This window comes from Agelaius phoeniceus, chromosome 11 (genome assembly GCF_051311805.1).
Source record: "Agelaius phoeniceus isolate bAgePho1 chromosome 11, bAgePho1.hap1, whole genome shotgun sequence".
In the NCBI taxonomy this organism is placed as follows: Eukaryota; Metazoa; Chordata; class Aves; order Passeriformes; family Icteridae; genus Agelaius; species Agelaius phoeniceus.
In genome coordinates, this window is record NC_135275.1 from 10,341,953 (window position 1) to 10,364,986 (window position 23,034).

General features: G+C 37.2%; 1 protein-coding gene across 10 annotated transcripts in view; it reads right to left on the minus strand.

The window, feature by feature from the left end:
- The window catches only part of ERC2 (ELKS/RAB6-interacting/CAST family member 2), a 394,125-nt gene that overhangs the window by 38,545 nt on the left and 332,546 nt on the right, over positions 1 to 23,034 (minus strand). For all 10 annotated transcript variants that reach the window (XM_077184350.1, XM_077184349.1, XM_077184348.1 and 7 more), the window contains one exon: positions 19,216 to 19,406. The gene's annotated coding sequence lies outside the window, so the exon portion shown is untranslated. The remainder of the gene's footprint in view (positions 1 to 19,215; positions 19,407 to 23,034) is intronic.

The following is a 23,034-nucleotide window of genomic DNA, read 5'->3' on the forward strand; positions in this document are numbered from 1 at the left end:
TTAATTTTTAACTCTTTTTCCCATTCAATGTAATATACTGTTACACAGGAAGGAAATCAAGATTCTTTTAAATCCAGCTTCAAGTATCTATACACTTCATATTAAGCTGCAATGCTTAATTTAATATCTGTACAGGACTGGTAAACATTTTACACAATGGATTATGTAGCCTAAGGGACAAAGCCACAGCATTCAGAAGGTGGTATAATAAGTTTGAAGGATGACTGTACACTTGAGAGGAGGCAGAAAAACCCAAAGCAAGGAAATCTTTACCACAATTGCCAGAAAATAATGTAGTCACTATGTGAGCACACCCTCTGGCACTCTCTTCTGTTAGGACAGGAGAGAAGTCTACAGTACTGTCATGGTCCACAGGCTACAAATGTTCCCAATGTAGCTTTGTATTCAAAGCTTTTGACAAAAAAGGTCAACAGCTGTGGTTCACTGAAAGTCTGGGGGCAATAATTCTGTGTTTTAATGACATAAATGACAATAGTTTTTCAACAAGAGAAAGAGCAGAGAGAGAGGAGAGACAGCAAAAATGGAAAATAAAATTAGTCTTATTTCATTTCCTTTCTACATTACTAGTTGGAATAAAACAGAAAATATTGTTCCAACTTCCCTCAAGTGCTTGAACTCATTCTTCAAAATGAAAAGCATTAATTACCTGCAGCAGTTATGTTCATCCAATGCTACAAGACTTCATTTAGCCTGTCCAACCTCAGAGCTGCTATTGGACTTTCATTTGGGCAGTGAAGGGAGGGCTTGCATGTTATTATGAAAAGACTCAATCCCAAATATGCAAATGAAAATTCCTCAAGGATCAAAGGAAATTAGATCATTAATATCATACTTGCACATGCATTTAAAATTTTATTGCTAAATATTGGCAGATAACAAAAGATTCTATAACTACTGCACATGACTCTGAAAATGCATACAGCAATTCCAGAAGTGATGTAAAAAAATAAGTGTCTGGGGAAGATAAAATGTTTCCTACATTATATTAATGTTATCATTTAGGATGAGCCAAAAAACATCCTTCTGCAGGTTCAATTAAACTGCTTGGGAAACTCAGGGATCAAAATATTTACTAGATACAGATGTTATGAATATAAAAACTAAAAAAACCCCAAACCTTTATAATCCTTCCTTCTACACTTCTACTGTTTTCCTGCCATTCCTACCATTTCGTGATGTGCTTGTGATTTTTCACAGGAGCTCAAAAGGTTCAGCTCAGCCAGGGAAGAAGCAATGGAGTAACTTTCAGCTCTCCTGTTCTCATAATCTCCTTTATCCCCAGAACACACCTCCCACCACTGGCCATGCGTGTCGGCTGTGTGATCCCTTTCTCCTTCACTGACACCAGCAGCCTGAGTGCCACAGTTTTGTCTCCAGTCTGATCCCTAGGAGCTAAATTCTCTGCTCCTAGTGCAGATTGTTGGGTTTGGCTTTTTTTTTTCCCTTCCTGCTCTGAGATTCATAACAAAGCCAATAAAAATGGAGGGTCTGCTCACAGAATCGGTTCCACACATACTTGTCTTATGGAGGTGAATAATCCTGATGATTTCAAAAGAATGACAAATGTGCATGAAGTTCAACATAAGTGTAACTGATTGCAGGCTCGTGGCCTGGATGCTGATCCCAGGATTTGGCTCCAGCAGCACAACCTTATGCAGCTTGTGCTGATAAGCCTTATTTTAATATTAGTAAAGGGGGTATGGCACAGAACGTGTCTGTTAAAAGGTTTAAAATACATATGTATTTTATTTAAGAAACGTTGAATTTCTGGGCAACCTCCCTAAATTCCTTTAGTTTGCTGAACAATTAGAATCAGCTTTGGCATTCTTGTGTAATGACGCAGCGGAGAATTAAATGACAGACCATATGTATATGAAATGTATGTAAATTCATACAAACAGGCAGTAAAGTTAGACATATTATAAGAGAAAAAAATGCAAAAGTATATGCTGGTTTGTGCACACAAGGTTTAACACTCTGGTAAAAAAACCTGCTGTGCTTGTCTATGAATTTATCTTAACTTGCCTCATCTATAGAACAAAACAAATGTTTAAAACTTTTCAAAAAACTCCCTTTTTCAGAGAAAGTGCACATCTGTTCACCAAGTCTGACCTGAATTTGCACACTGTATAGCATCCTTCAAAACTTTTCTTTGGAAACAAATTTCAATTTTTTCAACAAAAATGTTCCTAATTATCTCCACGTAAAGATAATTTTTATACACTACAAGACACTGAGGCCCAAACTAGCAACAAATACCAAGTCCTAGGAAAAAGAAGCAGATTTCTCTCTTATCTCTGTGCCCAGGCACTTTTCCACAAGAGTCTGAAAGCCACACACACACAGAGGTACTTGTGCAGGCAATCAGGGGCAGTGCTGAGGTACAACATTTTAGTCATGGTGTCACCCACACAGAACTCTTGGCTTACAGAATGTCACAAGTATTCTAACACCCACAGCAAGATGTCACACTGCTTACAAAGCAATCTCTCAGAAGCACAGGCCAACCTGATGATTAGCTTTCCATGGCTGCACTGGTGTTGCTTTTCTGACACTCCCGTGGGACACAGCCCTGCCTCACTCTCAGGGGAGCTGCCAGGGAAAGGGGAACCTGCATTTTCCTGCTGCTGCTCCATGGGCAAAAGGCAGCTCCAGCAACTGTGCAGCTCCTCCCGTGTCAGGACCCAGCACATCCCTCTGGCTGTCCTGAGCAGCCATGACCCCTGCCAGGGGTCTCAGAGACCCTGGCACAGAGCCCAAAATGCCTGTGGGTTTGATTATGACCCGTGGAGCAAATTACCAACCTTAGAAGAAGATCTGCAAGCCACAACAGTTTAGGTAGAATAATAGTGAAGTTATCACGGGGTGGAAAAGTAGATTTTAGGGTTTCTGGTGTGGGAGTTCAGGAGGCAAGATGGAGGGATCTGGGCCTGTCCAGCCTTTCTCCTTCTTCTTCTCGGCCTCCATCTTCTGCTGTGATGTTGGCACTTTTGGATTGGTTTAGAGTAGAAGCTCACTGTCTAACATAGGTGATGGGTATTGGAAAGTAACTGCAAACATTGTTTTTAGTATAAAGACATAACATCACCCCAAGGGCAGGCAGAGTGCCTCTGTCTGTCCTGCTGGGCAGACCTGGGCAGGACAGGAAAAAGAATTTTATAGATAAGATACACTAAACAACCTTGAGATCAAGAAACAAAGAGCTCTGACTCCTTCTTCAAGCACCAGGCTGGGAAAAGGGACTTTCCAACTTTTCTTGGGCTCACTCTGACCAGCTAGAGATCCCAACACTCCTGAGCACAGCAGCCTGAAGGAACCCTGCACTTCAGCAGGGCTGATGCTGCTGGGAAACAGAGGTGGAGAGAGGGGCTGTCACTGCACAGCCAGAGCACAGGGAGTGGCAGCTCCCACCATCAGGGGACAGCAGAGAAGGGACCAAGAGTGATCACCCAGAGCAGGCACCTCCTGGGCTCCCAGAAAAGCTGGAGCCCTGCAGCCCTGCTGCCCTGGAGTCTGCAGTTTGCACCTCACATGAGGGTCTCTGACACTGGTACCATACACCTTTTGTATGGGTAACTGCTGTTGGAAACAGGAATGGCACTATGGCATTTGTAATCTCATGGCTTAGTTGTTATGTTTTTACACAAATAATTTATAAAAGCTTTGCTTTCATGCACAGTGAATTTTGAAGTACATCAGTAGTTTAGCATAGAACTGGGAAAAAGAATCAGAAAGTTAACTTGAATTCTGAGAGAAACCACTAATCTGGAAGAAGAAAAGAGCACAGCAGATTTTGGAAACATTTCCCAAAATACTTCAGGCCAGAATTTCCACAGGGTTTCTGAACCACGATCACAGCATTTATGATGTATGTATGATGACTTATTACAGATTTCCATCTAGCCTAAGGCACTTACTTTCCTAATTTGTTACATATCATAACAAGAAGAAAGTGAAAATAGTTTGTAATGACCACCAATAAAGAAAGATTTGTAAAATACAGACCACATTGATCCAGGACAATAAGGAACAAGTTGAAAGTAATTCTCCCTCAAAGTGCTCAAATAACCCTTTCCTAATGCAGCATTGATTTATCATTCAAGAATAGGGAAATTTTAAAATAAAACCCCATCTCTATTCATCCATCCATCTGCTTTATACATCAATTAGGAAAAGAATACATCTGTATGGTCCATAACCTAGATATAAGCACCTGCTAAAATAGTTTTGTTAACAATTCTATAGTCATTTACTACACTTGTTATTTCAATTAAATTAATTGCTAATTACCTTTGCAACAGAAGAAATTCCTAACCAAGAAAAAAACCCAAGCAACCCAAATCCAGATATTAACACTGGCTGAACCCACTAGCCAAAACAGTCACACTTTTCACACTGTGAAAAATCCCTCATCGCTGTAGACAATCCTAACTGAGCAAGGAACATTTCCTTACTTGGTTAACTAAGGTAATCTCAAACTAATGTGTTTGTCCTTTGCATACCTTATTTCCCCATAAGCCAGTCCAAGCTCTCATCTGCTACTGCAGTTTCCAGCTGCTCTCAGAATTAGAACAGACTCCCTGAATTTATGAGTGTCTGTTCGGAAGCTGGACAACTTCCAGGACACAGGAGATGAACGTGACCCTCTGATCAGCACTCAGCAGTTCAATACTGCTCAAGGAAAGAACTTTCAGTGTTCAGTGGAAACAAAAACTTACTTACACTGAACACAGCCCTCTGTGCCCCCAAAATTCTGCCCAAAACAGTAGAGTTTGTGACCATACTTTCACACAGGGACTGGGAAATAGAGCTGACATCTGAAAATTACCTGGTAATAATACAAAGAATTTATAAGAATGGACATGGTTCCTGCTTCAGAGAATTTTATATCCATTAAAATGAAAGCTGAATCATAGAGATAAAAGAAATCACACTCCTATTCAAGCTAGAACACTAGGAATTCAGTAATTTTTCTGGCAATTACTTATGTCATATACACAGCAGTAATTTTTCTTCAAAATAAACTTGTTCTATGTTCATACAGGGATTGTTCTATCTTTGCTGCATGGATTGGTGATGACGAAACTAACGCTGGTCACAGATTTTTGCTGTAAAACTATTCAGTTTACCAAAAAGATAGGCAAAACTAACAATTTTGCTGTTTCACAGCATTTCCTAAACCAAAATAGAGCTTTTTTTTTTTTTACTTTCATAAAAAATGCCAAGTGGATTTTAAGCATGGAGCTTTATTCTTCAGCCAGATGCTATAGGTATACAGATGATCACTACAGAAAAACTCCACTGATGGCAGATCCCTTCATCACAGATATCGGTCCCTGCAAATTTACCAGTTTAATTATAGCATCCAAGAATGCTTGTGCAGTTGTTTTTGTCACTAACTACATATCCTGAGGTGGTGCTGAGTTAAAAGCTCTTGAAGGAACATCCTTTACTCACAGCTACCTGTCCAGCAGCTCCATCCCCACAGCACAGCAGAGCTGGTCATGCCTTTGGCACAGTGCTCATGGGGTCATACATGACTGGGCTTTGATAGTCATGCTGTGCCCTTCTACCCTGAAAGAAGGAATGCAACTCATGTACCAGTTAATTTCCTGTATTTTATAATTTAGATATTCTCTTAATGCTCAGTTTCATGCTGTAATATTAATAATTACTAACTGATTTATGAGGAATTAAAAAAATCAATCTGTAAGCTTCAAGAAACTTCAGATTTGCCATTGGATATTTCCAGACCTTCTATATCCAAACTGAGGGTATAGAGCAGGAATGCAGACTAGAAATTGAAAACAGATAATAAGTGCTTTCCTTGTGAAGGACACAAAAGCAGGGAAGGATTTAGATGGCTCTGTGATTGGCATTGTTTCAGTGCTACAATAAATCATTCCTGGTCTCATCCAAATTTAAAGTTGCCAAATGCTGTTTTTTATTTTTTAACTAGTATAGTATATTCTTAAGTCATGTTGGGAATGGATTTAGTAAATAATTAAGTGTAACTAAGGAATTCAGCAACTTCAGCCACCTTCAATTTTTTTTCTTTTCTGGTTGAAAGAAAAAACAATTACTATACTCTGTATAACTCCTGAATCTTAAAATTAATGTAATCTAAATTACTCAATGCTAAATAAATATAAATGCATTTCATGCATAGGCATTTTGTAGCAAATACATTTATAAACATTAAGTAACAATTATATTTCAAGTTTTTCATTGGTGATAAGTTCTAATTAATTGATGAAACAGTTACTCTAGAGAGCCCTTTAAATTTCCATTCATATTTCTTTATTAAAAGATGTGAAATACTTGGAATCTTGTAAGAGGCTTTTATCAAATCTCATGTACAGTGGGGGAGAAGGTCATATAAAATGGACCTTCTTTCAGCTATCAGCAAGATTCACTTTTTATTAACTATTTTATTTAAGGTATGCAAGTGAAAAGGCTTAAGTCTGACTGATGAAACATTTCTGTACATTCTGTATTGAATAAAGACTCATTACTGAAAACGTTGCCTGAAATTACACACATTGATTTTGTATGTTGGGTAGTGAGGAGTTGTCAGGAAGATGCAAGGCTTCAGTGATCAGAGAAATTCCTATAAGGGTGTATACGTGTAAAATGATTCTAAATTCTCTACAGGAACAGTAAATCTCTCAATATGAGGATAAGGGGAGGTGCTGAAGTTCTGACTGGCATAAATAACAGAAAGCAAAAACTGGAAAAAAACCCCTAAAAAATCCAGTAAAAATAAACGAGGGAAAAAAGATATTAAACACTAGGAAATATGAATATCTGACAAAAATCACGACAGGGCAAGCTTTGGATTAGACTTCTAGAAAGCCCAATTCAATCAAACAACAGTTGTCAAACTGGAAGCTGACACATCAGCCATGTCCTGTCCAATGCTGTCCATCATGGGAACGACTTTACCATTTTATAAAGCAGTGTGAAAAATTCCCTCAGTAAGGAACCATAGTGGAAATCTTGGCCCTCTCCTTTCCCCCCCATTTGTTATTTACATTAAAATAATGCCCAGAGGCTGTAAACAGGATTGGAACCTGGAAACGAGTTCTGACAGCTCTTTGCATGGTGTTGTCTAAGCTTGCTGAACTGGCATGTGTACACAAATGAACATGTTTGTGTACACACACCAACACAGCAGCCCTGCTCCCTGCACATGCTAACACACAGGCCTTCTTTGCATACCCATGACTTTACACTACCAACATCACAGAGAAAGACATTTTTTTGTATCCTATAAAATGCAATGACCTCTTGGTCCGTAGGTGGGCTGAGCAGACAATTATTTTATTTAAAAAGCAACCTAGCACAAAATCATCTGAAGCACTCTAGTTTTGTAAGCAAAGTCCACAGTACTCACAGGAATAGATATCACATACATTTTAGCATTAATTATTTTCCTCACTCTTCTCCATTTTATAAATTCATTATATATAAAGACAATATCAAATTACACTTCTTTGCTTATTATCTGACCAGTATTTTGAACATGGGATAAATTAGACATATTTTTCTGCTACTTTCTCATTGCTGAGCCCCCTGTAGCAAATACTTGATAAAGACTAAGGTAAAAATCCGATAAATAGGATTTTTTACTTACACCTCATGTGAGAAGACATGAATTCCCAGCAGCTCTGTTAACTAGGCACATAAGAATTCCCTCAGTTCTGTCCAGAATTACAGAGCATTATCTTCTGCTGTGGCTATCAAATCCATGGATATTCTTAGCCTGGACACACACTCCCTCTGTAAATCACTTTGCACCTTGTGACAATTTAAGTTTTATATCTGTGTCTGCAATCTGAAGGGGAGGGAAGGCAAAAAGATAAATCTATATTATATCTATCTTAGTTCCATGATGAGACCTCTGCTAATTAGGTCTTCCCCAATCATCACCTCCCTAATTGGCATTTTTCTAGTATCAGGAAGAGACACCCAAGATTTAGATGCCTGATGCTGCATAAAAAGGCCACCAATAATGCACAGCCCTGTGCCAGCAGGGCAGCATCTATTAACAGAATTTCCTCTTGTTTTAAAAACAATGTCTAAGCAATGAAGTACTTATAGTTTCAGAAGTGAAAAAAAATTGGGGGAAGAAAAGAAGCAGAAAAATTGTTACAGGTATTTTCTAAAAAGATAAATGTTCTCCAGTCAAATGGATGTCAGATTAGGAAGACAGAAAAATAAGTTTTGTACCAAGGGAAAACTCTGAGCCCAGACAACAAACACTTGTTATTCCATAGGCAGAATATTCCAAGATAATTTCTAGTTTAAGATGTATAGATTAAGATTTCAGAGTTACAATATACTTCAGCTTTCTGTAGGGTTTTTATTTTGGGGTGTCTTGGTTCTACAAGGACTAGGAAAATACATTTAAAACACTTCAGCATCTCTTTCCTTCTTTCTGTCTCTTGTTCTCTGCAATTTTTTTTCTAATCCTGTAATATTTGCCTCATGCTCCTTTTTCATTCTCTATGGAGCCATATCTTCTGGAAGAGCTTACCTGCTCGACCATTATTAAAAAAAATACTACAGAATTCAAAACAATATTTTTCAACTAGGTACTAATAGATTTATTTATGCATTCCTTCATTCCTTTCAAGCAAAATCTGATTTGGCCCTACATCTTATGTTTCTTAAAGATAAACAGGGCATTATTAAAAAAAGTTCTTGTTTAGGCATAAGCCAAATGCACCTTGGTGAATATGACAACAGTTCTTATTTATGCACAAGTAAATCAAGGCTGTATTTGCACTATACACTTTTAAAGGTTTTCTGACATCATGAGTTAAACTGATACTGTTAATTGTTTAGGAAAGATAAGAAATTTTCAGCTCTTTGATAATATTTTATGGTGAATGACATTAACTTACTGACTTTGATGGTTGTACCTCTTGTTCAAGATAAACATTTCTAAATATTTTTACTGAGAATGTGTTCTAAATAAATTTATCTAGCACTACATTTTATTCATCAATAGAAGTGTTAGGGATTAGAAGCTCATGATGTAGCCAATAGAACTGTTTGTCTAAAAATCTACCCATCTTGAATAGAGAAAGAAAGAATGAGGGCAGGATGGAACACTTTTTTGGTTATCTAGAACTGGATATATTTAAACTAAAGGGTTTTTTAATAGCTTCTCAGGCTTTGATTTATTTCACATTTAAGGGTTTTTTTCCCATACCAAATATGTCTGTTAAAGAAAAAGAAAGATTCTTGAAACCCTCCCCTGCAAGCTTTGGCTGAACACAATTTTCAATTTAGGAGCAGGTGACAGTGAGGTATCTCCCAAGGGCAGAGTATTTAGACTTCTACAGAACTAAACAACCCTGTTGTGATGAAAGCTGGACATTCCTCAGTGCTGGGATCAAATGAAAACATTGGTGTTTCACTAAACTTTGTGACTGACAATGTAAGAGTTTCACAAGAACCATTAAACATTTATCATCACATCCTGAAAATTACATTTAGACAAGGGAAAGAGTTACATAAAGCAAACAATCTTGCATAGAGTAAAAAAAAAAAAAAAAGCAGAAACTTCTTAAAAATGGATGGATATTAAAGAATGATGCCTCTTTGCAATAACCTGTCAGCAATAATGGGTTTCCATAAACAGGAAATGGTATTTTAAAAATAGGAACAGATTATTATCATTTCTGATGACAGAAACTGCATACTTTTTTTTCTTCTGATTATGTTCAGTGCAAAGTCCATCAAGCTGAGCACTTTCACAGACCAAATAACAGGAAACTGTAAGGTCAGAAGAGAACAGTGGAAGTTTCTGTAACACAACTGTGGCAGAAGTTGTGGCCACTGGAGATCGGTAGGAAAAGGCTGAAGAGGCAAGAGAAATGATGTAATCTGAGAGAGTGAGGTTTCAAGTTTGGAAAAAGAGGGTTTGAAGAGCCTGCAGTTACTAATGAGGAAAGAAGGGAAAAGATTGAAAAGAAACCAAATGAGCCTGAAACTCTGGAAGGAATATTGCAACTGGAATAGGCAGTCGAGGGAAAGGAGCTAAGAGAATGAAGAGTCACTAGAGGCTCTAAGAAAAGAGACACTGAAATCCTGAATACAAAATTTTAAAAGGGCAAATCTGGGAAAATAAGGATAAGGTGCTTCCTTGAATTAGGAAGACAAAGTTGAATATGAGCCATGTCCATGCAAGTGTTGAGATATTAGTAACTGGAATATTGGAACACTTTTCATTTAGAAAATTTCTCTTAATGACATGAGGCTGATTGCCTTTGACAGGAGGGGCTGGCAGACAAAAAGCTCTCGGTACTCAAGAGGAAAACTAGAAGACAAATTTGGGAGAGATAGCACAGCTCATGATTACTTGGATTTCAAGAGTGTAGAAATGATGAAAAAGAAAATAGAAAGTGATATACTTGTTCTCTAGACTTTCCTATAAAGTCTAGAACAGGAAGCTACTATATTTTAGAACAATGTCTTACACATCTTAGAGGTACTAAGCAATATGAAAATTAGCTAAAACAGATCAATTTTAGGAACATATGCCACTTTTTAAATTTGCATTTAACTGCCTAGAGAAACCCTTGCTATAAGAGGAATTGCCCTCATCTGTTTTGCAAAACACCTTTTCCAGAAGTGAAGCTTGGTCTCATTGAAACATAGATAAATATTTGTGTTCAGATGATGAATTCACTTGCTTGTTCAAAAGATTCATTATTTGATTTTGCATCTCTAAGAAAAACAAATTTGCACAAAGGTTTATCACTACTCCATTTCAATAGTGCACAGGAAACTGAAACTGTTGGAAATGCACAACTGTGCTTTATGCAACAAAAGCCTATTTATAAATTATGACTCTATACACAATATGCCTTGGGGATTGTTCCTGTTCTAATCAAATACTTTTGCAAATTTCTTGCCAAGAACTGAAAAAGTATTTACTTGTAATAGTAAGGTGAAAAAATGATACTATCAGGTAAAATTTGTTTTCACATACACTGTGGATGTTTTATTCACTCACTAGCCAGCTTCTAAAGGTTCCACAAAAAATTAAATCACATAGCTTAAATATTTGTCTGCAAATAACACTGGTTAAATAACTCTGCAACATCTGGTTTCCTTTTCTGTTTGCTATTTGAGAGCTTTTTCTGAGTATAATTAATCCTTATAAAATGGGAATAAAGCAAGTTATTGTCTTTTGGAAACTGATGAAGTACATTACAACTACAGAGAAAGGGACTGTACTTCATTCTGCACAGCAGAGTTAAGATGCCCACAAAGAGGAAAAAAAAGTTTATGTTCATGTGAAAATGGTACTTGGAGCTTAGAAGTCTAGATTCACTTAACAAATTTAGTAAAATGAAGTACTTAAAGTAACCACAAAGCTGAAGTGGAGAATTTCAGCAGAAGGACAGTTTGAAGAGTTGGAAAATAAAAGCACAGACACACATGACAGGACAGTTTCTGTCTGCCTTGATTTTCCAGGGCTCTGTGCCAACACAGACTGAATTTGTGGGCCAGTACAGATAATCAAAGTGGGAGAAAAAACCCAACATGTGAATGGTGCTTCTATGGGAGCTCTGGTAACGTACACAAGTATTTGCATGTTCATGACAGTATTGATCTAAGATCAAAAAAAAAAGGTTTTGTCCTCCCTGTATCTGTCTGTCTGCACAGGAGAACAAAGCCACACTCCTAAGAAATCATCTTTGAATTGAGGATTCATTACTGTAACACTTCAACCAGCAGACCTTGACAGGGCAGCTCCAAACCAAGCTGTTTAAAAAAAAATCTACATCAAAAAAAGTCTTTATTATGTTAATTACAGTAGGCAAAACTAACATATCCCAATCTTTCTTTTAGAAATCAAAAAAACTCTTGCCTTTGTTCTCCATAAACATAGGTTTTACACAAAAAGGTCAACCAGAGGCAGTGAATCTTGTTGAAAATACTGGTCTACCTCCTGTTCCTGTTACACATGAAAAAGAAAACCACTAAAGAAAAATTAGAAGCAAAATTAAATTTAGTAAAACAATCTTTCCTACTTGTGCAGTTGAGGCACTTGGTCCACACATAAAAATAAATTAATGAGTGGATTTTTTTCTCCCCTTTCAAATCAATTCTCTCACCTCATCAAAATCACCAAAGGAGATTCATATTAATCAGCTACTTACATATTCATAATGCATAATAAAATATTATCTACTTTACATTTCTGTTTTGGGGCTTGTTCTGATTTTGCTTTGTAAAAACAAAGTCCTACATTCATAACTTTCTTTGTGACCTTTTATAATCAAAGCTTATTTTACATTTCAACAAGATATTACCTACAAAAGGATTCAGACTTTATGGAAGAGGCTGGTCCAACCCCTTTGCCATCTACACAAGCAACAGCTTGAACCTCAGACTCCAAAACATAACAAAGAGCATGACCTTTTCAAGAAAACCTCAGCAGGACTCAGGATGTAACCTTGATATCGCTCAGCACCTCTGACTGTACACTGTACATGAAAGAAGAGTGGGTAAAGCACGTAGGAGTCACACAGTCATAACAGACAAAGCACAAATATTCACTGTTCATTGTATTCAGTCTAATAAAACTCTTATTTTGCAACACTCTTCATTGTATCTTTAGAATAGGATCTAGGCCTGCTGCATACCTAGACATGTATTGGACTTTGCTTGCTGGATCAAATTAAAACCATGAATTGGCATCACCAGTTTGGCCAAAATGTATTAACTACTCTAGGTACGCCACATTACACCGTTCCCAAGAATCAGTTTGCTAAAGGAAATCTTCCCAGTGAAAATGTGGGGTTTTTTCAATATGCTTCAAATTTCTGCATTTTTCTGCCTCAATTTGTTATGGAACTATCTTTCATATTATCCCTGCTTTTATTTTCCTTGGTGTTTGTTTTTAAGCAGAGTCATAAATGTATTTCCATTTCATGCTATTTCCAGTTAGGAATAAAATGACGGTACTTCCAAGAAAGAAAATTACCCGGGAATCTGTTCTGCATTTGTAGACAGGAGAGAGGCACTTTGAATGGAGAAGAAGAATTAAATTAGCCCCAGATATAGGGGCTGAATACTAGCCATGTGTTTTTGAAGTGAGTATCTGCAAACCCTTTCCTACAGATCCTTTATAGTCTGAACTTTATAACAATAAAGGTATAATCTGGTAAAAAGTTCGCTGCCCTACAGCAAGCACAAAACACTTTTTTTTTTTCCCCCTTCATCCAAAGGAACCGCTGATCTTTGAATAAAATATTTTTACCTTCCCCCACAGCCACCAGTTTAGAATGAAAGCATATTCCATGTTTAAGATTCTATATTTACTCAGTTTAAATATTTATGGGTGAGATGTATATACAGTATTGAATAAAACAGAAACCAGATTCATTCCTTAATGAGTGAGAAAGAATAAACTTCATATGGGGCAAAAAGTAGTGCTAGAAATTGTCACTGCTTTCAAGTCAGCAGCCACAAGAAATGCTGTCTTCTCAACTACTGTACAAAATAACAAAACCAAAAGCAAGCTTTAGCTTTCCTTCTACATTATCAGATTTTTATGACAAAGGTTAGAATGTTCAAAAATGTGTTTAAATTTATTCAGCTGTTCTCATAGTTTCGTGTTTCACTAGGCTGCTACACTGCATTATGTTCCCATATGACTAGATTAAAGCTATCTAACTTTATTAGAAGTTATTAGTCCAGCATCTGAATACTTGTTCAGAATTTTCTTCAGAAAGTATTGACAAGCTGAAAAAGTCAGACTGATTTTATTTGGGTTTTTTTCCAACAGGACATCCATAGTATTTGTCAGATCAGCACTTCTAAAGAGTGCTCTTCCTCCAAAGACTAAAAGTGGTGTTAAACCCAGTTGTAGGAAGACTGGGCAGCCCAAGGCAGAGGTAATGGGATACAGAGACTCTAACCTTTAGGTCATCAATTTAAATTCAGCTCAAGTTGATCATGACCAACACTTCCACATGATGAATGTTTGCTAGCCTGTGTAAAGAAATAGACACAATAAATATTGGTGGACACATTACCAAGGTAACTGATCCCTTTTGGTAATCTCAGAAGAATACCTACACTCTGACAGGCCACCAAACAGCCCTGATTCCTCTGGTTTCATGGAATCCCTCACCACTGCAGGCTCCAAAACAATGTCCTAACCACCATCAAATTACTTCCAACATGTTTTGGAATTTTTTTTTTCTTTCAATAAGTGGATATTTCAACCAGAAGTATCTTCAGCAGTGATCACAGAGTTAGCTTACCATAATAAAGTTGAATGTGCAAAGAATACAAAAGGCTATATTGAAAAATGGTGTTAAATTCATTGTTATAACCCAAGTGCTACTTTCAGGCAGATTTGGTTGAACTGTTAAAAGAATGGATATAGGAAAACCAGAAAAACCCAAGACAGCTGACAGGAATAACCAGAGGCATGGAAAGACAGTTCTATATGGAGTCTGAGATTGAGATTTAGTTTAGAGTCCAGATTAACAAATGTTGCCTGGTATGAACATATAAAATAATGATTATTACAGGCACTTCTTCAGAGCCTGGGGGTTATGAATAAAGCTAAGCACAAAGGTTCTTTACCAGCCTATAAGAATTCTGAAGATTCCAGAAAGGTCTTGTTAGTATTAGGACAAATCCTTTCACAATTTTCACAAAAGCAGAGATACCCAACCTATTACAGACAATAGTCCAGTAGTAAAGACAGTTGCCTTGGATGCATTAGATATTCAGCTGGATTTAAGTCTCTATTCAGCTGGATTCAGAAAAGGAAATTGAACCAAAGTCGCATGTCTTAAAGGATAATGCCCTAACTATTAGGCTCTGGGCATTGTAATGCAGATTTCTCTCAAGGTTTCTTTTTGAGCAGTTCAATTTCCAATAAATTATTTATTTGCTATTTGAAATTAAAGCTTTCTAAAGGAATTTTTTTTAAACTACCCTAGACATGAGAAAGGTTTTAGGTTTGATAAAGAAGCAATTTCTATCAAAAACTCTGTTAACTTGGAAAAATCCCTATTAGTTTAGTATTTCCAAGAGCAGATGCAAAAAATTTCAGACATTTGTACACAATCTTTTTCCTTTGTGGCAACACTAAAAAGAGGATAGCAAGACCATGCCATGAGATCTTTTCCTCACATATCAAGTGATTTAAGGCTGAGGAATCATTGCTACTAGTATACACAAATCAACCTCTCCCATTAAAAAAAAAACAAACAACAAAACCAAAGTATGTAATAAAATTAAAAATGTTTTCATGTAAAATTGATCAAGGGAAAACACAACAGCATTCACACTACTTTTTTTTTTTTTTTTACCTAACTCAGAACAAAGTTGACTATTTTTATAGCTGGGAGGATAAAGTCTTTAATGTGGGCTTTCACTAACATATGAGTCATATTTACAGTGATTTACTTTTACCCTTCCAATCTATAATCTTAGAAGAATGCTGTTCCCAAATGGAATAGCAATTTTCATGTGATTGGAACTATAAGTCTGTTTTTCTTAGCTTGTTCTTCTACAGCTGATCTTGCATTTGACTATTGCCTCCATCAAGATGCTTATTGATTACAACTTTCAGTTATTGTAGCTGCCTTATGCAGGGCTTCCCAAATTACAGTGATTGAAATCAACCAAAGTCATGTAATATAGTTTATCCATAGTTATGCAAAAATTTATTCATTTTTGAAGACCTCTACTCATCTCCCAAGTTTACCACTCCACAAATTCTGTGGCAATGTTTTTTCCTCCCCCCTCCTTCTCAGTTTTCCCATTCTGGCTTTCATCCAGTCCTCTCTACCTTTCTCTGTCATCATGTGGGTTACTGCAGTGTGTTTTTTAGCTATTTATCCCAAATTCATAACAGCAGTACCTAAAGATCCCCTTTAACACACCAACTCACACCCACTTTAAAGCAATTAACTCAACACCATGCTAAGCAGTTCCCTGCACCAATGCACACAGAGTCATTAGTATGATTACAGTCTTTATCAAATTAACTTCTGTTCACTGGGAAAGGAGAGACATTAATGTTACACTGAGCAAATGGTAGCCCTGCTAAAGCCAGATTATGGGACAGTGAAAGTCCTGTGTGTGGAACCAGAAATGCTGCCAAAGGAACTGCAGCTAAACCATGAACAACGGGGTACAGACTGCATCCTTCCTACTTCAGTGTTCTCCTACTACATAAAAAGTTCCCTTGCAATGAAAATAGACACTAGCACAGCAGAAAAAGACTTGTCTTTAAAACCAACCACCTGTCATGAATATAAGTTCCTATTCCCACCTCCACCATCCCTCTTTGTAATAGTATTACAAAGCAGAAATAGATCACGTTTGGATACTAAACTACATGATACATCTACTACCAGGAAAGTAATGTGTAATGAATCACATTATTTCTCCAGAGTTTTAAACAGGTAGAAACAACCATAGAGAAACTGCCAAGGAAATCTACAGCTCCAATTTTATAGTATCTGTAGATCTTCAGAGTAAAAATAACGCACAGATGTAATTTTCAAAATTAGCATTCCTATAAAAAGAAAACCAGACTCATCCTAGTTGATCTTAGACATTGACTTATTCACCAGAATAATTCCACTGAGGCAGATAAATACATTTGCATGAGTAAGGGCCCGCACTGCAGGATTTAATAAAAACATACATATGGGACAAAAAAAGAGCCTAGGAATTAAGTCAATAATTTTGACAAACTTTTGTTTCATAACTGCAATGCAGTCAACTTAGTTGGCTATTCCTAAGTTCAGATCTAATACACACTGCTCTGAACAGCATTAATGTCTTCAAAGCAATTTCACTTTTTAAGCTTCAAAACACACTGTTTGTCTCTGGCTCACAACTGTTGATGCACTTCTGAACCACAAATTCTTCTTGTCATCTTGCCTAATTATAACACATTCTTTAAAACTTAACTTTTGTTTGAAAAACAGGTTCATAAAATCTCTCAGTTCTACATTCAAAACAGCTGTTAAATTAAACTAATTAAAAGCCCAAAAATGTTGGAATTCAATGAGGAGAATTTAGACATGTGTAGCCAAAATGATGATCCTGGAGATGTTCCAAACTGGAGATGTCCTACCCCATCCTGGAGATGTTTCTGATGGCCATAAAGGTTTTGATGGTAACACAGGCCAGACCCAGCAGCTGCATCTCTGTTTCAGGCCAGAGTTTACCTGCTCAGCCAGGGTGCATCATCTCATGGCTCAGCTTGTGCCCAGTCCTGTGAGGAGCTGCACAGCTGATCTGAGTTTGACCCACCAGGCACTCTCAAAGCCAGACTAATAAACACCAACCAGGTGGGCTCCCTACAAAATGCTTCAGGTGCTATTTCTTTCCAAAACAGCACATGAGCACCAGTCATTCCCAGCCTGGCAGCAGCTCTGCTCATCCCAGGAGCCAAATCCCCTGGTCCCATTCCTTCCCCACCTCAAGACCCAGCAATGTCCTTTATCGGGATGGACAATTCTGCTCAATTTCAGATCAATCAGCTGGCTACAGGCTGCAGTAAATGCTAGGACAAGGAGAGGGAGATATCAAAGTTCTACCACTGAAGCTCTCTCATTGTACAGAAAATAATTCAAGATTCATTGGGCTGGAGAAAGAACACAAGAGGGAGCAAGAGTCTGTAGCCTAGTGATTTGGGCACTCAGCTGGGAAAAGGAGTCCTGGGCTCCTGGCCTGTGCTCTGTAGAAGGTTCATGCAATTTATCTAACAGCCTTTCAACAATCTAAGTCTTAGCTTAAATCTGGCCATGTTTTCCTTCCTGATCCAAGTCTATAAATAACACTTTGTTTGCAAACATCAACATATCTCCTGTATGCCCCTAATGATAAATTTTAAATAGGAAACATCAATAAAACTGAAATGTGCCAAAATCTGAAAGCTTATTTCATATTCACTTTCCTTTATAATACTTAAAATACAAACAAGAACTTATTTGTGATCAGGTTAAAAATACTATTAAAAATGCAAATACATGGTTTTACCTGTGTCAATAATGCTGCTTTGAACCACTAAATTGGAAGTTATTTTTTCATCTCATCTTTCTCAGGATGAGGTAAGATTTTTAAGAAGTTATAAAAATAGTAATAGCTTTCTAACATCTTTATTCTGCTCAGTTTCTGATTCTCACTTAACAGTATTTTCATTTGCTGGTTCTCATTCCCTAGAACAACAGTGCAATGTCATGCAGGCGACTTTAAATCCAAGCAAGGTTACCCTGAAATTCCCACTCCAACAATTTCATGGACATATTTCTGGTTTTGCTAAACATTCTTTTCATAATAGCTTCATTTTGGGCCTAAGCCTACATAACAGGGTCCCTTTAAATAATATTCCATGCCTTGAAACATATTACAAAAACTGTTATATCAAGGCGAGTTATGCAAGGGCTCTCTATGGTTTTAGCATATTTACTCTGTCACGCCATGTGTGAGACTGCAGCCTCCACAACAAAACCTTTACACACTGAAGTCATTATCTCTGTGAAGTCTGCAACTGGCATTTAAAACTTATTGATGGCCTGGGTATTGGTGGCTCAGTAGGCAGCACTCTTGCCGGAGGCCCAGGAGGTCAGGGGTTCACATTCTGCTCAGAGAACAAGTTGGACATGTTCCAGGTTTGTGTGTGGGCTGCGCTACGCTCCTGAAGGGGCAGTCCTTAGGACAGTAAGCGAAACCTTGGCTTTTTGGGGATATCAAAGTTCTCCCACAAAGGGAGGAGGAAGAGTAAGAAGAAAGTTTAACAAGTGAATGAACACGATCGCGCTGGCTGGGGACCTGGATTTGGTTGTGTGCTAAACACAGAACGGTCCAGCTAGAGTACACTGAACAGCTTTAAAGAAGCTGCCACATTTCAGTCTCTGTGGTCAGCACATGTTCAAGGGAGAGGTACAGACTCCAGGCATGCTCAGTATTAGCCAACTTCTCAACAGCAAACTGACTTTGGGTTCAATTTCACACCACAGAACTATGAAAAATGCATGTGCAGTTCAGCGAGTGAGCAGTCCAAACAAAAACACTTGAACACTGCAGCAACTTCCACCCATACTATACAATCACTGAAAAAATATCCAGCCAAATACCCAAGTCAAAACCAGCAACACATTTAGAGAATAATATAAATCAAGATTCGACCTGCTCTGGTGTTAAACTTTGATACTTGAATATCCCAGATGTCTCCCTCCTCCTCTTCTTCTTTATAGACAGGTAAAGATGGATCTCTTGAAGGAACTGGGGATCACACTCTAGGCAAAGGTTGGACAGGTGATCAATGTACAGCATGAGATTGTGCCGTGGCTATGTGCCTCCAACAGTGACTGGATCATCTGGTTTAGAAAAACAATTCAAAATTGTAATATTTTCTAAAGCACTTATAAGGGAAAAATTAGCAAAAGGGAGAACATGTAATTTTTATAACATGGAATATATCACAGAACATCTTTCCATAATTATATATTTAATTTCAAAAATCCATTTATTTCCTATTTAACATTTAGTTCATAAAATTTTCAATTCCTTAGAAGTCAGTCTTGAGAGGACTGTATCCCATTTCCACTGGCAGAATATGTCCAAAAGTTACCAGTGTGATACAAAGTTACTCTTATAAGTGTCAATATATATATTTTTGGCATCTAGATTTAGTCACAACCCTACAAAGTGCCAGGGCCAGGCCCAGCCCATTCCTTAATCAGGTTTTGGGGCAAGCCAGTATTTATCAGCCAACTGGGATTCTACTCTGCAGTGCTCTTCAGGAGGTAAGCACAGACGTTAATGTTTTGTTAATGAAGAGACATCTCCCAACACTCCCTTCTATGTCAATAGAATGAAAGAGCATTTTCTAAAGGACCATTCAGAGAATTTGAATGATACCTTTTCTTCCAGCATTTAGGAACACCATCTTTTATCTACCTATCTTTTACATGGTGCCTTTTTTCCTTTTTTTTTACCATCATGGAAAAACAAATACTGCCCTCCTTCCCAGAAATATCCATTAGTATAATGGATCTTTAGGTTTACATTTGGTGAAATCAACCTGTATTTACACACAGTAAAAGAGATAATTAATTACAAGCATCATGACATCTTTAGGCTGTCACACAATTGATGCATAAGCAACGAGCTGCTTAAATGAAACATATTGATGGCATTATTTCAAGTTCAGAAACAGAGGAACTCCTAATATAATCCCAGTGCAAATTTGCAAGGAACTATGTGTTCATTTTGTCACTAAAATATGAAAAGGAGCTATTTCAAGGAACGAAGGATGTCCTCTTAACCTGCAACAACAAATTTGTTTGGTTTTTTCTCTTCTCAGTAAGAAAGCAATTAGGATTTTTTCCAATAAAAATATCCTTGTCCATATATAAACACTCCTGGTAATCATGTAATTACCTTACCCAATCAGATTAAATTGCTGTCAGTTGAGTTCCCACTGTTGATTAACTTTTGTGTACTCTGAACCTAAATGAAGTCTTTGGTAAAGTTACTTAGTCATTTACAAAGGTGTCTCTATGATCCCAAAAAGGGTAACAGCAGTATATTATTTACTATAATCATCAAATATCCAAGGTCAAAGATAGATCACAGTGGACCCCTTTTTTAAAACCCAAAGAAACACAGAATTAAACTATGTTGCTTATTTTTGTGTTTCTTGCCATGACTTCTAAATGTAATAGTAACCTTTAACCCCCCCATATTAAACACCATAATTATGTAATTAAAACTAATTATGCAATTTAACATACATATTTTTGTCCTACAACAGGCAGGTCAATTACCTCACTCATTGACCTTGGAAGCTTTCACAGTTTAAACAAAACAATGAGGCTTTCAATTAATTTTAAAGTACAAACAGAGAAGGAGCAGCAGAACCGCAGGTCCTTGCACTGATACTGCTTGGAGGGATCACTTACAAACCTCTTCATTTTGGATTCCACAGATTAAATCCCTTGATAAAAGCTGTTAAACACCTTTCTTCCATGTTGCTATCATTAGAAATGTTAACACATTTGTGAACAAATCATAAATGCACATTATTTGCCAAATGCAGGAAAGGAGACCAAGTAATATGTTTGCTTTGTCCCACTTCTTTTCTTCAGTATTGTTTCCTCCGCTTCCTCCCATTCCCTGTATCCCTGTTTCACCACCTCTTTCTGAAGTCTCTTTCTTTCCCCTGTTTTCTTCATTATCTTCTCTGTTCCATTTCTAGCTGTAAAGTTTATCATTATATCAAACTGCTGTAGCTGTTGTCTTCTCCAGTTTCCATCCACATCCCTGACCCCATTCACAGGGTTTCTCAGCAGGTCTTGGCACCAGGTGCCTTCTGATGATGATGATGATGATCCAGCTGAGAGGGAACTAAAATTTAGCATTAAAAGCTACAGCTGAAGCAAACATGGTACATGCTCTAAAATGAATTTTCCAGAGAGGGAAGTTTGGTACAAGTGAGAGACAATTTATGAAAATGTTGAAATATGTTTCACCTCGATAATATCTTTTTTTCTCTTTAAACACTTAGGTAATCTCTATATACTGCGCTGAAGGTTTTCAAATTGTACAAGAGAGACTCATGTAATATTACATTGTGTCCAAAGAACTTGTTCAAAGAATAAAATTAGCATTATCATTTAACCACATGTTTATTCTTCAGTAAAGTAAATTCCATTCTCTAAAGAATAATTCTTAAAGCAAGTACAGGCCCAGGAGCTCGACATTAAAAAGGATCAAGTTCAGCTATCCTGCTTTTTCCAGTTGCTATATTGACCACAAATAGATCCAGCAGAGTTAATAAGCTTAGGTGTGAAGTAAAGGGACAGACCACAAATATATAAATACCCCCTATATATATATATATACACACCCTATGAAAATATATATATATATATATATATATCTATATATGCATACATACATACATACACCAATCATGCTTTAAGTTGTTTTCTCTAAGCCTTGTTTCATGTGGGGATCAGAAAATAGCTACTGGAAAAAACACATGAAAATCTTTCCTGACTTCTTGAAAGTATGGCAAAAATACCTAAAGTGCACTTTGTGCTTTGGTGTCGTTTCTAACACCATTTTTGGAGTCCTTTCAGTTCTCTGCTTTAATTAGGCCTGACTTGCACAAGGAGCTTGAAAAGATTTCAGTAAACCCTTGACATAATGGAAACAAGGAGCACTGAACTCTGAATGAGGAGTTACAACAGGAAAGAAACAATTTAAGATGGTAGCAGGCCTTATTGCAACATTAAACCTCAAATTGGATCTGATTTACACAAAGTAAACCAATATATTGAAATAGTGCCCCAAACTTCTGGACAAAAGTTTGAAGAAAAATAATACAGTGCATGTGTAGAAATTCTGTCCAAGGGACTGGAGGAGATTATTCCTTATATTCTCATTTAACAAAAAGGTTCCTTCTGTTTTGAACGGAACATTAAAATTCTAATTCAGCTCACAGAGCATCCCAAACACAGCAGCAAAAGAATCTGTGAAGGAGCCCAAATATGGTGCTATTGAAACAGAGTGGATTAGAGGAATTGGGATAGAATCCTACAAGTGGCTAAGCAGCAGCAGGAGGTCAGCTTCACAAACAGCAGGATGCTGCTCTTGCCAGACGTGAGTGACATAATACAGGCAAAACAATCAAGATTTCAGCTGATAAATGTATGCCTGAGGAAAAGGCCTCGCTGTAGAACTTTCATAAGCAACAAATATTTAAGCAAATTCTGTAGACCTAATTTACACAGGAGAGCATTTTTTTCTTATACAAACATGTCATGTTAACCACATAGACCAGAATTCTTTATAACATAAAGACAATAATTTTAAGAGCCTAAATGTAGAAAATATAGGGGTCTTTGCTCAATTATTCAGTCAATGGATTAAACAAAGAGCTTTCACAGGTTGATGCAGCTGCAAATGTGTCCCAAGCAATTCTGTGTGCATTAGGAT